Below are 13,461 nucleotides of genomic sequence, written 5' to 3' on the forward strand. Positions count from 1 at the left end.
TGAACATAGGAGTGCATGTATCTTTTTTTTAATATAAATTTTTTATTTATTTTTGGCTGCATTGGGTCTTCGTTGCTGTGCACGAGCTTTCTCTAGTTGTGGTGAGCGAGGGCTACCCTTTGTTGCAGTGCACAGGCTTCTCATTGCATTGGCTTCTCTTGTTGCAGAGCACAGGCTCTAGGCATGTGGGCTCCAGCAGTTGTGGCACATCGGCTTCAGTAGTTGTGGCTCGCGGGCTCTAGAGCACAGGCTCAGTAGTTGTCATGCACAGGCTTAGTTGCTCCATGGCATGTGGGATCTTCCCGGATCAGGGCTTGAACCCATGTCCCCTGCATTGGCAGGCGGATTCTTAACCACTGTGCCACCAGGGAAGGCCCACATGTATCTTTTTGAATTATAGTTTTGTCCAGATATATGCCCGGGAGTGGAATTGCTGGATCATATGGCAACTCTATTTTTAGTTTTTTGAGGAACCTCCGTACTGTTTTCCATAGTGGCTACACCAATTTACATTCCCACCGACAATGTAGGAGGGTCCTCTTTTCTCTGTACCCTCTCCAGCATCTGTTATTTGTAGACTTTTTTTTTTAGATTTTTTTTTTTAATGCAGACCTTTTTTTTTTTTAAAGGTCTTTATTGAATTTGTTACCATATTGCATCTGTTTTACCTTTTGGTTTTTTGGCCATGAGGCATTTGGGATCTTAGGTCCCCGACCAGGAATCAAACCCTCCCCACCCTGCATTGGAAAGTGAAGTCTTAACCACTGGACCACCAGGGAAGTCCCTGTAGACTTTTTAATGATGACCATTCTGACTGGTGTGAGGTGATACCTCATTGTAGTTTTGATTTGCATATCTCTAATAATTAGTGATGTTGAACATCTTTTCATGTGCCTGTTGGTTATCTGTATGTCTTCTTTGCAGAAATGCCTATTTAGGTCTTCTGCCCATTTTTCCATTGGGTAGTTTGTTTTTTTGTTATTGAGTTGTATGAACTGTTTGTATATTTTGGAAATTAAGCCCTTGTCGGTTGCATCATTTGCAAATATTTTCTCCCAGTCCAGAGGTTGTCTTTTTGTTTTGTGTGTGGTTTCCTTTGCTGTACAAAATCTGTTAAGCTCAATTAGGTCCCATTTGTTTATTTTTTCTTTTATTTCTATTGCTTTGAGAGACTGACCTAAGAAAACATTGGTATGACTTAGGTCAGAGAATGTTTTGCCTATGTTTTCTTCTAGGAGTTTTAAGGTGTCATGTCTTATTTTTAAGTCTTTAAGCCATTTTGAGTTCATTTTTGTGTATGGTGTGAGCTTGTGTTCTAACTTCATTGATTTACATGCAGCTGTCCAACTTTCCCAACACCACTTGCTGAAGAGACTATCATTTTTCCCATTGTATAGTCTTGTCTCCTTTGTTGAAGATTAATTGACCATAGGTGTGTGGGTTTATTTCTGGGCTCTGTTTCATTGATCCATATGTCTGTTTTTGTGCAATTACCACACTGTTTTGATTACTGTAGCTTTGTAGTATTGTCTGAAGTCTGGGAGGGTTATGCCTCTTGCTTTGTTCCTTTTCCTCAGGATTACTTTGGCAATTCTGGGTCTTTTATGGTTCTATATAAATTTTAGGATTATTCGTTCTAGGTCTGTGAAAAATGTCACGCTAATTTGATAAAGATTGCATTAAATCTGTAGGTTGCTTTGAGTAGTATGGCCACTTTAACAATATTAATCTTTCCAAGCCAAGAGCATGGGATATCTTTCCATTTCTTTGAATCATCTTCAATTTCTAAAGGAAATTAAATTTGATCCAACCATTTAAAATATCTTTGGGAATTAATCCCTTTCATGTATATTCTCAGTCTTTCATGTTCTCTCCCTTTTCATTGCCCCTTGGCTTCTTGTCAATGCCCCAGTGCACCCTACTGCCATCTAACACCAAAATCTGTGGTCTCTTCTCTCTAATATAATCAAGGCTTGGTGATTCTCTGATGACACCACCCCTGGACCTCAGTTGGCCCTTCAGTGTGACTCCTAGTCTTTTCCCACCCCTGGTGGTTCATCTTGTACTTGTCAGCGATAGGATCAAGGCTTCACATCTCACAACTCCCAGGGGCACAGTTGACATCAATGCCCCTTGCAAATGTACCAAAATGTGCCACCTTACTCATCTTCACATGGTGGTCCTGCTCAGGGTGGCTTGCTCCCCACTATGGTGGCTGTCCAAGTAAACTCACAGCATCATCAGCTACATCCTAGATACCCTACCCGTAGGGCATGTGGGGACTTATGGTTACAAGGCATGAAGAGATTCTGGAGAGCTAAACCTAATCACATGGAGGCACCATCTTTTCTCAGCTTATGCAGAAGGGTGGCAGGGGAGACCTCCCTAGGACAGACATTCTAAATCCCAAATGAGAAGTGGAGCAAAAGCCCCTCATCAGTTTTCCCCTTTCCCCTCCACCTACCTGCATGCCTCCTCTCTCTGGGTCTTTGGCCTTTCGCCCATATTTGAAAGGGAGTGTCATAAGGGGTAGACTTCCATTTACTTTCCTTTCTGACCAGTACTTCCTCTCAACTTTAATTGTAAATGAGAATTACCTTGGTGGCGGGAGCTTTCAAAAATCCCAATTCCCAGGCCATACTCCAGACCAGTTATATGAGATGCTGTTGGGATGGCAACCAGGCATCAGTATTTTTTAAAGCTCTGTACGCGATTCCAGTGTGTCACCAAGGTTGAGAAACCCTGCTGTACATTCTCCCTCCTTCCAGGGGTGTGACTGGCCTTCCCACTTTCCAGTGGCCAAAATGGTCATTGGCTGCTAGAAAATGTGATGTGTAGGGAAGAGAAATGAAGCGTAATCAGAATAATATTTTCAATATATTATCTGCTTGCAGCCTTTCTCATAAAAATGTTACTTCTTAGTTTTAACATTTGTAATCAATTATTTCGGTTTATTATGGTTATAGAACAGAATATAAGTGTTATTCTTGACCAAGTAAGAGAAAATATATGGCAGAGGTGGGAAGTGTAAAGAGAGTAAGGGAAACTAGAGGGAAGGGTTGTACATTTTAGGTGCATTAGTTAAAGATTCAAAGCTAGCCAGTAGAAAAGTTAGAAAATTATTTTAGGCATCAAAATCTGGCAAGAGAGAGGGTGCCATAAGTGACATATCACCACTGGTCATTGTAAGAGTCAATAGCTATCACCTAAGAAGGATAGATACAAATAGCAGCTTAATTCCATGTTATTAGAAGGTAAGAAGGTGACCACCCAGTGTAAAGGCTGACTCTTAGGGGTGGGTCTGGAATAGAGAAGAGTTTAGTATTTCTGAAGTTTTACCTTGTACATACATCAAATAAAAATGGCAGATTAAAAAGAAATTAATAAATGAAATTGGGATTCCATACTGTGGTGCGTATCAAGGGATGGTTTGGGAACATATCCCCAGTCAAGGCCATTTTGTCGATGGTAACCACAGCCCACCACCTGCATAGATGGAATGCTAGCGCCCCAGTCCTTGCTCACAGCAGTGCTATATGCCTGGGCGGTGGTGTGCTGATTCTCCGTGGCCAAGCCTTTTGAAGTTAGTTCAAAAGAACCACAGAGTTGTGTCATTTATAGTCTTTTACATTTTATATACTCCCTAGAAGATTTAGAGGAAGTGACATTTACAGAGAATCTGCAGAACAACATTCCAATTTACCCCCTTGTGGATTTTCCTGACCATAACTATTGATATAAGCGACGGCATTCTATTAGGGCCAAAGCTTTTAGCAGATGGTTTTGGCCTATGTGTCACTTGCCTTCAGGTGCCTTTAGATGTTTGAGAAATATCTGTTGAGATAGACCACCGGTAAATAGAGCACTGAATTAAATAGAGGAGCTGTGAGGTCTCATCCGAGCTGTACCTGCCACCAGTGGGTTCTGCATCCTCAAATGTGTCACTTAACTTCTGGAACGTCTGCAGAATGAGGGCCCCCGACTCAAGTTCTCAGTTCCCTTCCCACCTAATTCTTTGCACATCAAGTGTTTCTTCCAGAATAGGAAGTGTCAGTGTTTGTCTCTGGGCTGTCTTGAATTTTTCTCTACCACCTCTGTTGAGCTTTAAAATATGAGCCTGCCTGTTATGAAGGGCAGCAACTTGCTTTGTCTTCAAATAGAGAGGATTCAAATTCCAGCTCCATCACTTTTTTTGTATATAAGTTTATTTGTTTATTTATACGTTTATTTTTGGCTGCGTTGGGTCTTCGTTGCTGCACGTGGGCTTTCTCTAGTTGTGGCGAACAGGGGCTACTCTTAGTTGCAGTGCGTGGCTTCTCATTGCAGTGGCTTCTCTTGTTGCGGAGCACAGGCTCTAGGCTCACAGGCTTCAGTTGTTTCACGCAGGCTTCAGTAGTTGTGGCACGTGGGCTCTAGAGCTCAGGCTTAGTAGTTGTGGTGCACGGGCTTAGTTGCTCCACGGTATGTGGGATCTTCCTGGACCGGGGCTCGAACCCGTGTCTTCTGCAATGGCAGGTGGATTCTTAACCATTGCACCACCGGGGAAGTCCCTCCATCACTTTTTGGCTGGATGACCCTGAGCAAGTTTCTTTTTTTTTTTTTTTTTAATTATTTGTTTATTTTTGGCTGTGTTGGGTCCTCGTTTCTTCTCTAGTTATGGCAAGCGGGGGCCACTCTTCATCGCGGTGCGTGGGCCTCTCACTGTCGCGGCCTCTCATTGCGGAGCCCAAGCTCCAGACACACAGGCTCAGTAGTTGTGGCTCACGGGCCTAGCTGCTCCGCGGGATGTGGGATCCTCCCAGACCAGGGCCCGAACCCGTGTTCCCTGCATTGGCAGGCAGATTCTCAACCACTGCGCCACCAGGGAAGCCCTTGAGCAAGTCTCTTAACTTCTTTAAGCCCCGGTTCCTCACCTATAATATGGAAATCAGATGTTTACTCCTATTAGAATTTGACGTATATACTTTCTAGTCCAAAAAGATTCTCAGTAAATGGCAGCTTGTTATGCTGAAGAAGAAGATAGCACTAAAAGCCTAATGCATGCTCCCTAGATTGCAAGACAGGTTGCTCTAAACTCACAAAGAGAAGTCCAGCGTGAGTTTGCAAATAACTAGGTCAGATTTTCCCATTTTCCTCATTTGCAAAGCAGCAAGCCTTCTATTCTTACACAGAGTCTGTGTGCTGGGGGAAAACCTGATTACCGTCTGGGTTCAATAGAAGCCAAGAAAGATAAAAGGATAGCAGATTGGATATCCTCGGGCCATGTCCCTTTCCCATCCCTGGCTATTTTCGTTTTTGGGGGGGAGCAGGGCAGAGATACACATGTTAACATGATGTGATATACAGAAGTTCAGGATGCCAAGAGAATATACGAAAGTTACAGTTATAGCTCTTTTTCCTTACTTGAAGTATAGTTGATTTACAATGTTGGGTCAGTTTCAGGTATACAACAAAGTGATTCAGTTTTTTACATGTAAATATATATATTTTTCAGACTCTTTCATTATAGGTTATTACAAGATATTGAATATAGTTCCCTGTGCTATACAGTAGGTCCTTCTTGTTTTTCTGTTTTACATACAGTAGTGTGTATCTGTTAATCCCAAACTCCTAATTTATCCTTCCCCTGACCTCCTTTCCCCTTTGGTAACTGTAAGTTTGTTTTCTCTGACTCTGAGTCTATTTCTGTTTTGTAAATAAATTCATTTGTATCATATTTTCAGATTCCACATGTAAGTGATATATGATATTTGTCTGATTTGCTTCACTTAGTATAACCTCTAGGTCCATCAATGTTGCTACAAATGGCATTATTTCATTCTTTAGTATTTCATTGTATATGTACATCTTTTTTTTTAATGTCTTTATTGGAGTATAATTGCTTTACATTGTTGTGTTAGTTTCTGCTGTATAACAAAGTGAATCAGCTATACGTATACTTATATTCCTATATCCTCCCTCTTGCGTCTCCCTCCCACCCCTTTAGGTGGTCACAAAGCACCGAGCTGATCTCCCTGTGCTATGTGGCTGCTGCCCACTAGCTATCTATTTTACATTTGGTAGTGTGTATATGTCAGTGCCACTTCCTCACTTCATCCCAGCTTACCCTTTCCCCTCCCCATGTCCTTAAGTCCATGCTCTATGTCTGTGTCTTTATTCCTGTCCTGCCCCTAAGTTCTTCAGAACCTTTTTTTTTTTTTTTTTTTTAGATTCCATATATATGTGTTAGCATACGGTATTTTTCTCTTTCTGACTTACTTCACTCTGTATGACAGATTCTAGGTCCATCCACCTCACTACAAATAACTCAATTTCATTTCTTTTTATGGCTGAGTAATATTCCATTATATATATGTGCCACATCTATATACATTCATCTGCCGATGGACATTTAGGTTGCTTCCATGTCTTGGCTATTGTAAATAATGCTGCTGTGAACATTGGGGTGCATGCATCTTTTCAAATTATAGTTTTCTCCAGATCTGTGCCCACGAGTGGGATTGCTGGATCATATCATAACTATATTTTTAGTTTTTGAAGGAACCTCCATACTGTCCCCATAGTGGCTGCACCAATTTACATTCCCACCAACAATGTAGGAGGGTTCCCTTGTCTCCACACCCTCTCCAACATTTATTGTTTGTAGACTTTTTGATGATGGCCATTCTGACCTGTGTGAGGTGATACCTCATTGTAGTTTTGACTTGCATTTCTCTAATAATTAGCATTGTTGAGCATCTTTTCACGTACCTGTTGGTCATCTGTATGACTTCTTTGGAGAAATGTCTATTTAGGTCTTCTGCCCATTTTTTGATCCTGGCCATTTTCACTAGCCTAAACATCTGCTGTAGTGTTCAATGCACTTGACCTTCTTATGGGGACAGGTCTCCCTTTGGCCAGGTAAGGACCCCGCCTTTACCTCCCAAGGTAACAGTGGTCACCATTTAGTGTTCCTTGACTTGGGCATCTTCTGTCTTTGTTGGGGTTAGAACACTCTAATAATCCATTAAACTGAGTCCTATATTCTCATCTTTGGCCTATAGAAAGGTGAAGGACAGGCAGAAAAAGCAAGAAAGGAGGACTGTATCCAAATGGCATTGATTTATTTGCTGCTAGGCATCACTTACTCTTCACAGTTTCCTGATTTTTAGTATGGAAACAATAGTTCTTCAGTACTTCAAAGGGGATTTCTTTTTTAACTTATATGTTTTGGGGCCTTGAAAACTAAGAAGGAAGAACCTGTTTGTGTTTAGACAACTGGTTCTTTGTTTTCATTCAACTATTTTGTCACAAGGCTTCTTACTGGTGATTTAACCACTGAAATTAAGCAGACAATGTGGATCCAGCTGAAATATACCACGTGTTAAGTATACACCAAGTGGAAACGCTAGGGAAGTCTTCTAGAAGTAAAGTCCTGAGTAGTTTAATATCAATGATGCCCACACAGGATTTTACTATTTTTGTCATCTCTTTAAAAAATAAAACAGTGGTGACCTGGGGAATTGGAAGAGGCTCCACATCCAATTGCTTATTACTGAACTAATTGATCTTAATTGAACTATCCCAGTCTTAATTCATGTTATAGCTCTGTTCATCTGCTTTAAGCAAAAAGAACTATCTGTTGAATGAGCTCATTTAGAGAATTTTCCTACATGGAAAATAAATGTTGAATGTTCATCTTTCCATGCAAATTGCATTATTAGTTTTTCTTATTCTACTATGAGTACTTATATTGGGAATAAGCTCAATTTAGGCTCATTCTTTACAGTGAGTCTTCATTACAAAAGTAGCCTCTCTTATGAATCCTCCATAGCATTTAAAATTTTCCTTTATATACATTTCTTGTTTTGAGTTTATTTTAAAATATATTTTATTGTTATTGTTCCTATTATATAGTTAGTTTTTTTTAAATTTAGTCTTACAATTGAATCTGAGTACCAGAACTTTTTTGGGTTACTTATTGCTATTTATTTTCTTTCGAAGAATTGTATGTATCTTTTGTCCATATTTCTAACAGAATATTCATCTTTTTTTCTTACTGATTTATAAGAGTCCTTTATATATTATGGCTATTGATTTTTCACCTTTAGTTTAGACGTGTCAGGGAACTTAGAGATTATCCTGTTCTACCCATTTGTTAACATTTCCCTTGAACTCTAGATTTATCTAATAAACTTCTCCACTGGATTTGTCATTGGCAACTCCAAGTTAAACTTTTCAAAACTGAGTTTTCAGTCTCTGCTTCCCCAGCTGCAGTTTTTACAGACTTCCTCATCTGAGCAAATGGCAATTGTTCCTCATGGTTAAATATAAAATTGTGAAGTTATCTTTGACTCTCCTGTTTACATCAACCTCCTAATCCAATTAATCGCCAAATCTGATCATTCTGTTTTCAAAATATACCCAGATATGGTCACATCTCCCATCTCCCCATTTCCTCCCCAGTCAAAACTACACCTTACCTCAATTATCACCATAACTATTTGATTCCCTGTCTTCATCTTTGGCACCTATAGTTATTGTCTCCTTGGAGTGATCCTTTTACAAAATGTGAATCTAATGTCCCACTTCTCCTCAAAATCCTCCAGTGACTCCCAATATAACCCAGCATCCGTATAGTGATCCACGTGATCCTGATCCACTGCCACCACCTCCCTACCCAACACCCAAGAGTTTTTTCTCTGCTGTCAGTTTCTCTTCATTCACTCATATCTTTGTTTTTCTTCACACATTATAACCATGCTCTTGCCTCAGGGCCTTTGCATTTACTTCTTCTTTACCTGAAATGTCCCCACACACTCAGATATAAGCATTATGACTGCAAGGACTTTTTCTACTTTGCAGCTGCTGAATCCTCAGCACCCAGAACAGTGTCTGATACTTAGCTGGTGCATAATAAATGATTATTGAATAATTGATGAACCATACTCACTAGCAATCATTTTTTGGTGGTGTTGTAAAGAATATTGTGAGGTATCATGTGGCCTTTGCAGAACTGGTTGAATTCCTAGAAATAAGATAATGCTGCTTAGGTACTGAATCCTTGAATTAGAATTAAATGCAAACTCTTTGCCCTGTCAATCTTCCCAACAGCATCTCCTTCCTTTCTTTCCCTCTCATTATGTCCAGGCACACTGGCCTTCTCTCTGCTCCTTGAACACGCCAAGTATATCTGAGCCTTTGGGTCATTTTACTGGATGTGCTCTTTGGGGGAAAACATCTGTTCCTGCATCTTTGGGTGAATCCTCACTCAGGTCTCATTTTGAAATTCCCCCCCTTGGTGAGACCTTCCCGAATCACTCAAACTAATTAACTCCCCTTTGCTGCATCTCTATCACACCACAATCTTTTATTTTCCTCAAAATAAAAGAGAGCAAAGACCTTACCTATTTGCAGCACTATGTTGCCAGAGGTTCCCATCACATGACACATGTGGGCACTCACAAAATATTTAGAGAATGAATAAATGTCATTAGTCTAGTTGCTCAAGATCGTAAGATAAGTGCCTCCAAGACAGCACTGGCCACATGGTGCTGAAATGATATATCTGTGAGTCTGTCTCCCAGAGAGTCTGTGAGATCCTCCAGGACAGGTCCAATGTTTAATTTATAGTCACTTCCCCACCATTTCCCACAGCTCCTAGCATGTAGTGGTACTCCATACATGTTTGCCAAACCAACATGAAGCTGCAGAAAGGCAATACAGCCTCTTCATCAAGTTCATTTCACTAGAAGGATAGAGAATATGAATCAGAGATGGTAAAATATTAAAAAGTAAATATTATAAGATGGCCAGGGGAGGCCACATGAGGAAGAGTACACAGAAGAGTTAAGAGGTGGAAAAATTAAGTGCCTGGAATTAGTTCTCACGGGGAGAAGAAATACAACAGTGAGATCATCGGTTTAGGTGCTCATTTCAGAGCAATGCCAAGGCTTCTGGTAGTATAAATTTACATGGTCTTTTTTCTTGGCGAAAAATATTGTTATTGATGTGCTGCATTTAGTGGTTCCTATGAGTAAGTCATCTTTTTGATTACCCAAGTGCACTCCTTGGGTAATCAAGTTCTAAACTTTCCCCATTCTTTTTTCTTTTCTTTTTTTTCTCCAAATCCTTTCTTCTTACAGATGGTCCTATCTTCCACTTTGCTGAGAAAGTCAGGGAAAGTTTGAAGGGGAAGTTCCCCAACCTTCTGTCTTCTCCAACAAAAATATCTTGGATCCAACAAACCCCCCCCCTCGTCATTCTCTTCTGTCTCGACATAATAGCTCCTTTTCTTCTTTCCAGAAATTAACCTCACTATTGCATCTGGATCCCTTTCCCTTTAATTTTGTCAAACAACACCTTGTCTCTTCAATTATTTCCAGTTTCCTAGCATCATGCATACCTTTCTTTCTCCACTACTTCCTTTCCTTTAGACTTCAAACATACACAGGTCTTCCCTGTCTTAGAAAACCAGTGGTTGTTATTGTTGCCTCCATCACCCTCTTGTGCCACCATATTTTCCTTCATGACTAGGGGTCTTATACATGTGACACACCGTCTCCATTCTTTCACAATATAGTCCCTCTGTTATCACAGAGTTCTACTCATGCTTCGGGTCTCTCGTGTTTCAGCTTTGTTAAAATTGTACTCTCCTGCTACAAGTGTGGATATCAGCAATGGCTTTCTACATTTCACACTCGTGACCTCCTCCCAGTGTTGGTTGTTAGGCAGTGTTCATCCCATGACTTGCCCTTGAATTTGAAGCATGAGGTGTGCATGCCTACTTTTCCTCTGACTCCCTCTCTGAATTATTTTATTTCCTAATTGTGGATAACATCCCAAGGCCTTCTACTCTTTCTTATTTAAAAAAGTTTTCCTTGGAGAGTGTGTCCACTTTTATTGTTTCAATAAAACAGTAAATCAATTTCCAAGATTACTGAGCACATTCTAAGGGCCAGACAATATTTGGCCATCATTCATCAAATACTGGAATGATTCATAGAAATAGGATACTGGACTACTTGGATGACCCACTGAGTCAAATATAAATATGATTTTACAGGGGTGCAAAGAGTTCCAAAATTTCTTTGCAGGGCTGCAAAAGAACCAAAATTTGAGAAAAGTTTAAAAAGAATAAGCTTTCTTAGAAAAATAGGTTACAAAATAGTATGATATACATATATACACATATTTTATACATATATTTTAAAAATTATAAGAGGAAAGTAAAGGGACATAAGGATAGGCAACTAGGCAGGATTTCATCTGAGTAGCCATGCTGGTGGAAGTGATGTCTCAGCTGAGTAGGTAGCTGCCTTGGGGAGGGGACGGACGAATGTTACAGGGAAGTAGTAGCACGTGCAAAGGACTGCGGGAGGAGACAATATGGCGCACGCCTCCATCCACTCACATTCACTGGGCACTCGAGTGTCTACTGACACATCATCAAGATGACTACTAATTATTTCTTCAGCACCTTATTGCACATGAAGCTTCAGATCCTGTGAGGATATTAAGAAGATCTCCTGGCTGTCTTAAGAGCCCATGATCTAGTGGAGGAGAAGCCAAATGAGCAATCAAAGTATGTCCACTGTGAAAGGGAAGAGCAAGGGCTGAGTCCAACAAGGAAGGGAAGGGAAGCTGAGCCTCAGAACCACACTTGCACTGCATCCAGTTCTGATAGAAATGGTCACTCTGCCAGATGGACATGGGACCGGCAACCACACGCACTATGACTTTGTCTTATATGTCCCTTCTACCAGTGCCTACGGATTCATCCCAGTAGGCTAATCGCCAAAACAGACAACTTCAAAATCTCCATAACTTCACATGAGAAAAGTGTATTTCTTACCTGCCCTCACACTCCAAAGCAGTTCTGAGGAGGGAGAGGACTGCCCCACACAGTCATTCAGGAAGCCAGGACACTTCCCTCTTGTACATCTTGGAGCTCTGCATCGCTTAGGGCCTCAGGATGCAAAATGTGATTCCTGGCCCTGCAGCGTCAGCATCACCTGGTAACTTGTTAAAAATGCACATTCAGAACCTACTGAATCAGAGGTTCTGGCTCTAGGACCCAGAAGTACATATTTAACAAGCTATTCTCAAGTTTGAGAACGACCAAGGCGTGGCAGATGAGGGCAGGGAGCATGCAGGTCACACACGAGGGTGTTTAAGTTCCAGTCCCAGAAGTAGCACATCCTACTTCTCCCCACAGTCCACTGGCTGTGACTCAGTCCTGAGGCCCTTTGAAAAGCTGGGACATATAGTCCAGCTCTGTGCCCAGAAATAAAAGTTCTCCCATCCTAAATGTTCTTCCTACTTCTAGTCTCTCCCTTAAATGCATTCTCCCCTCAGCAGTCAGTCGTATTAATGTTCCTGAAAGCTGGATCAGTTATCTCACCCGTTGTCTAAAACCTCCACGGGTCTCATACTCTTTTGAAGGACACTTCTTAGCCCTCCAAGGTCTGGTCCCTGTTGCCTCTCTGGCCTCATGGTTTGCCATCCTCCCTTGAACTCTAGACCCCAGCCATCCTGAATAGCAACCGCTGGTCCTTTACCGGCCACCTGCCCTCTTCTCTGGGCCTTTGCACTTGCTGCTCTTCCCATCCTCCCTTCCTCCTGGCCACTGCCATTCATCCTTCAGGGCTCAGCTGGGCTGTGACTTTGTCCAGAAACATCTCCCTGAAGCCACTCCCTGTCCCTCCCTCAAGACTGGGTTAGATGCCCTCTCCTAACCCAGAATAATTCTTACTGCCTTGAAGTTCAATCACGTTAAGTCACTGGAGAGCAGAGACTGTATGTTAACACGGTGTTGGTTCCTCGTTGCCCGTCAAGAGCCTGGCCCATAGTAAGTGCTCAAACAATGTCTACTAAGTAATTAATTCAGAGAGACTTAGTAGATGCTCAGTGGGTGCTTGTAGATGAGAATGTTGATTGGCTGTATCGTACTGTGGCCAGAATCTGTTATTCAGTTCAATATGCTCAGTCTTTCTCAGATAAGCACTGCACCTAAACTGCAGCCAAGACCTTCCCCATCACCAGAAAGTCAACTTGAAGCCCTGCTCTGGTCACTGTCAGCCCATCCTTCTTACAGACAAAAGTCTGCGTATCTTCATCCATGTGAATTTACATACATAATTTACATAATAAATAGGAAAATAAGGAAGCTCAGTATTTGAAGTGTAATCAAATTACACTGTTTAGAAAACAGAGAAAATAAAGCTGACTGGTGCTGCTGGGACAGCAGAGATCTGAATTATTGGATGAATCAGTCCCCTATTCTTGTCAACGCTTCACCATGACTCATTCTGATGGACTAATTTTTGATTGAAAATGATAAACTCAGAAGACATTCTCTATTTTTTAATTTTTTTTGAAGTATAGTGGATTTACAATGTTGTGTTAATTTCTGCTGTACAGAGTTATTCAGTTATACATATACATACATACTTTTTTATATTCTTTTCTATTATGGTTTAT

At 41.0% G+C, this 13,461-nt stretch overlaps 1 protein-coding gene across 3 annotated transcripts in view; it reads left to right on the forward strand.

The window, feature by feature from the left end:
- MACROD2 (mono-ADP ribosylhydrolase 2) overlaps window positions 1-13,461 on the forward strand; it is a 1,980,208-nt gene that overhangs the window by 1,925,452 nt on the left and 41,295 nt on the right. The gene's annotated exons all lie outside the window — the stretch shown is intronic.

The sequence above is a fragment of the Mesoplodon mirus genome (genome assembly GCF_964341445.2).
Source record: "Mesoplodon mirus genome assembly, chromosome: 15".
NCBI classification, from domain to species: domain Eukaryota; kingdom Metazoa; phylum Chordata; class Mammalia; order Artiodactyla; family Ziphiidae; genus Mesoplodon; species Mesoplodon mirus.